Source organism: Apodemus sylvaticus, chromosome 12 (genome assembly GCF_947179515.1).
Source record: "Apodemus sylvaticus chromosome 12, mApoSyl1.1, whole genome shotgun sequence".
Lineage (NCBI taxonomy): Eukaryota > Metazoa > Chordata > Mammalia > Rodentia > Muridae > Apodemus > Apodemus sylvaticus.
This window is the reverse complement of record NC_067483.1, coordinates 47176180-47181792: the sequence shown is the minus strand read 5'-3', so window position 1 is coordinate 47181792 and position 5613 is coordinate 47176180.

Genomic DNA, 5613 nt, shown 5'->3' with positions numbered 1-5613 from the left:
CAGAGGGAGTGACCCCCCACTCACCATCTTTGCTCCATAACAGAGCAGTCTGAGAACACCTGGTTCACCTTGACAACCCTAGTATAACTTTTCTTGAGGCAAGACTGAGCAGGGCTCCAAAAGCACAAAAAAGGAAGGCAGCATATCAGTAATCTGTGCCAGAGGAAACCCAGTCATCCAGTGTCATGGAAATAGCCCTAAAGGTCCACAATAGGTCGTGGCACCAGCCAGTGACAATAAGACCATCTAACACCAGTGAGAACTAGATGGCTAAAGGCAAGCATAGGAGCATTACTAACAGAAACCAAAGCATTACGGCAGCAACTGTACCCAATTCTCCAACAATAGCAAGTCCTGGATACCCCAACATACCAGAAAAAGAAGAGTTGGATTTAAAAGCACTGGTAAGGATGCTCTTAGAGGAAAACATGAAGGACATAAATAAATCTCTTAAAGAAATTCAGGAGAAAAATGATCAAAAGCTAGAAGCCCTTACAAGGGAAACACAAAAATAACTTATAGAAATTCAGGACAATATGGGTCAGAAGTTTGTAGCCAATAAGGAAGAAATGCAAAAATCACTTAAAAAAAATACAAGAGAACTTTGATCAACAGGCAGAAGTCATGAAAGAGGAAACACAAAAATCTCTCAAAAAATTAGAGGAAAACACAAACAAGCAAATCATGGAACTGAGCAAAAACTTCCAGGATCTGAAAACAGAAGTAGAAACAACCAAGAAAGCACAAAGGGAGGCAACTTTGGAGATAGAAAACCTTGGGAAGAAATCCGGGACCATAGATGCAAATATCAACAGCAGAATACAAGATATAGAAGAAAGAATCTCAGATGCCGAAGATACCATAGAAACCATGGACTCAACAGTCAAAGAAAATGCAAAATGCGAAAAGCTTGTAAACCAAAACATCCAGGAAATCCAGGACACAATGAGAAAGCCAAATCTAAGAATTATAAGAATTGATGAGAGTAAAGATTTAAAACTTAAAGGGCCAGCAAATATCTTCAACAAAATTATGGAAGAAAACTTCCCTAACCTAAAGAGAGAGATGCCCATGAATATACAAGAAGCCTACAGAACTCCAAACAGACTGGACCAGAACAGAAATACCTCTCATCACATAATAATCAAAACCCCAATTGTACTAAACAAAGAGAGAATACTTAGGGCAGTAAGAGAAAAAGGGCAAGTAACATATAAAGAAAGACCTATCAGAATTACACCAGACTTCTCACCAGAGACCATGAAAGCTAGAAGATCCTGAGCAGAGCTCATGCAGACTCTAAGAGAACACAAATGCCAGCCAAGACTACTATACCCAGCGAAACTCTCAATCACTATAGATGGAGAAACCAAGATATCCCATGACAAAACCAAATTTACACAATATCTTTCCACAAACCCAGCTCTACAAAGGATAATAGGAGGAAAACACCATTACAATGAGGGAAACTGTACCCTGGAAAAAGCAGGATATTAAGCTTCTTTCAACAAACCCAAAAGAAGATAACCACATAAGTATAAAATTAACATCAAAAATGATGGGAAGCAATAACCATTACTCCTTAATATCTCTTAACATCAATGGACTCAGTTGCCCAATAAAAAGATATAGACTAACAGACTGGTTACATAAACAGGACTCTTCATTTTGCTGCATACAGGAAACACACCTCAGTGTCAAAGACAAAACTACCTTAGAGTAAAAGGCTGGAAGACAATTCTACAAGCAAATGGTCTCAGGAAACAAGCCGGAGTTGCCATTCTAATATCAGATAAAATTGATTTTCAACCTAATGTCATCAAAAGAGACATGGAAGGTCACTTCTTGCTGGTCAAAGGAAAAATCCGTCAAGAAGAACTCTCAATCCTGAACATCTATTTTCCAAATACAAGGGCGCCCTCATTCATAAAAGAAACTTTACTGAAGCTCAAAGCACACATTGCACCTAACACAATAATAGTGGGTTACTTCAACACTGCACTGTCATTAATGGACGGATCAGGAAAACAAACTGAACAGGGAGACAGTGAAACTAATTGAAACATTGGACCAATTGGATTTAACAGATATATATAGAACTTTTCATCACAAAGGATATACCTTTTTCTCAGAATATTCAGCAAAAGAATATACCTTTTTCTCAGCACCTAATGGTACCTTCTCCAAAATCAATCATTTGACAGACCTCAACAAATATAAGAAGATTGAAATAATCCTATGCCTCCTATCAGATCACTATGGAGTAAAAGTGGTATTTAATAACAATAAAAACAACAGAACTCCTACATAAACATGGAAACTGAACAATACTCTACTCAATGATACCTTGATAAAGGAAGAAATAAAAAAATCGAAGATTTTTTAGAATTTGATGAAATTGAAGGCACAACATGCACAAATCTATGGGACACAATGAAAGCAGTGCAAAGAGGAAAATTTATAGCTTTGAGTGCCTCCAAAAAAAATTCGAGAGAGCATACACTAGAAGATTAATGGAACAGCTGAAAGCCCTGGAACAATAAGAAGCTAATTCACCCAAAAGGAGGAGAAGACAGGAAATCATCAAACTCAGGGCTGAAATCAGTCAAGTAGAAACCAAGAGAACCATACAAAGAATCAACAAAACCAGGAGCTGGTTCTTTGAAAAAATCAACAAGATAGATAAACCCTTAGCCAGACTAACCAAAGGGTACAGAGAAAGTATCCAAATTAACAAAATTAGAAATGAAAAGGGAGATTATTAGAAATATTACAACAGAAACTGAGAAAATTCAGAAAATCATCAGATCCTACTACAAAAGCCTGTACTCAGCACAACTGGAGAATCTGGAGGAAATGGACAATTTCTTAAACAGATACCAAATACCAAAATTAAACCAGGATCAAACAGATCATCTAAACAGACCCATAACCCCTTAAGAAATAGAAGGGGTCATAGATAGCCTTCCGACCAAAAGAAGCACAGGACCAGACGGTTTCAGTGCAAAATTCTATCAGACCTTAAAAGAAGACTTAACACCAATACTCTTCAAACTATTCCACCAAATAAAAACAGAACGAACACTACCCAACTCCATCTATGATGCCACAATTACACTGATACCAAAACCACACAAAGATCCAACTAAGAAAGAGAATTTCAGGCCAATTTCTCTTATGAATATCAATGCAAAAAATACTCAATAAAATTCTTGCCCACCGAATCCAAGAACACATCAAATCGATCATCAATCAGGATCAAGTAGGCTTCATGCCAGGGATGCAGGGATGGTGCAATATAAGGAAATCCATCAATGCAATCCACTACATAAACAAAATCAAAGAAAAAAAAACACATGATCATTTCATTAGATGCTGAAAAGGCATTTGACCAAATTCAGCATCCTTTCATGCTAAAAGTCTTGGAAAGGAAATAAATTCAAGGCCCATATATAAACATAGTAAAAGCAATATACAGCAAACCGGTAGCCAACATCAAACTAAATGGAGAGAAACTTGAAGCAATCCCACTAAAATCAGGGACTAGACAAGGCTGCCCCCTCTCTCCATATCTTTTCAATATAGTTCTTGAAGTCCTAGTTAGAGCAATTAGACAACATAAGGAGGTCAAAGGGATACAAATTGGAAAGGATGAAGTCAAACTATCACTATTTGCAGATGATATAATAGTATACTTAAGTGACCCAAAAATCTCTACTAGAGAAATACTACAACTGATAAACAACTTCAGCAAAGTGGCTGGCTACAAAATCAACTCCAGCAAATCAGTAGCCTTTAGATACATAAAGGATAAGCAGACTGAGAAAGAAATTAGGGAAATGACATCCTTCACAATAGCCACAAAAAGCATAGTATCTTGGGGAGACTCTAACCAAACATGTGAAAAAACTTTATGACAAGAACTTCAGAACTCTGAAGAAGGAAATCGAAGAAGATCTCAGAAAAATGGAAATATCTTCCATGCTCATGGATTGGCAGGATTAATATAGTTAAAATGGCCATATTGCCAAAGGCAATCTACAGATTCAATGCAATCCCCATCAAAATCCCAACCCAGTTCTTCATAGAGCTAGAAAGAGCAATGCTCAAATTCATCTTGAATAACAAAAAACCCAGGATAGCTAAAACTATTCTCAACAGTAAAAGAACTTCTGGGGGAATCAGTATCCCAGATCTCAAACTTTACTACAGAGCAATAGTGATAAAAACTGCATGGTGTTGGTACAATGTTAGGCAAGCCGATCAATGGAATAGGATTGAAGACCCAGAAATGAACCCACACACCTATGGTCACTTGATCTTCGACAAAGGAGCTGAAAGCATCCAGTGGAAAAAAGATAGCCTTTTCAACAAATGGTGCTGGTTCAATTGGAGGTCAGCATGCAGAAGAATGCGAATCGATCCATTCTTGTCTCCTTGTACTAATCTCAACTCCAAATGGATCAAGGACCTCCACATAAAACGTGACACACTGAAACTAATAGAAAAGAAACTGGGGAAGACCCTTGAGAACATGGGCACAGGGGAAAAGTTCCTGAATAGAACACCAATAGCTTATGCTCTAAGATCAAGAATTGACAAATGGAACCTCATAAAACTACAAAGTTTCTGTAAGGCAAAGGACACTGTCAAAAGGACAAAACGTCAACCAACAGATTGGGAAAGGATCTTCACCAACCCTAAAGTTGACAGAGGGCTAATATCTAATATATACAGAGAACTCAAGAAAGTAGAACCTAGAGAACCAAATAACCCCATTAAAAAGTAGGGTACCAAGCTAAACAAAGAATTTTCACATGAATAACTTCAGAGGGCTGAGAAACACCTTAAGAAATGTTCAACATCATTAATCATTAGGGAAATGCAAATCAAAACAACCCTGAGATTTCACCTCACACCAGTCAGAATGGCTAAGGTCAAAAAACTCAGGATACAGCAGGTGTTGGCGAGGATGTGGAGAAAGAGACACACTCCTCCACTGCTGATGGGATTGTAAGATGGTGCAACCACTTTGGAAATCAGTCTGGAATTTCCACAGACAACTGGGCATGGCACTTCTGGAGAACCCTGCTAACCATTCCTGGGCATATACCCAGAGGATTCCCCCGCATGTAATAAGGACACATGCTTCACTATGTTCATAGCAGCCCTATTTGTAGTAGCCAGAAGCTCTAAAGAACCCTGGTGTCCCTCAATGAAGAAATGGATACAAAAAATGTGGTATATTTACACAGTGGAGTACTATTCAGCCATTAGAAACAATGAATTCATGAAGTTCGTAGACAAATGGATGGAGCTGGAGAACATCATACTAAGTGAGGTAACCCAGTCTCAAAAGATCAATCATAGTATGCACTCACTGATAAGTGGATATTAACCTAGAAGCTTGGAATACCCAAAACATAATCCACATATTAAATGATGTCCAAAAAGAGCAGAGGAGTGGCGCCTGGTTCTGGAAAGACTCATTGCAACAGTATAGGGGAATACCAGAACAGGGAAGTGGGAAGGAGTAGATGGAGGAACAGGGGGAGGGAAGAGGGCTTATGGGACTTGCAGGGAGTGGGGACCCAGAAAAGGGGAAATCATTTG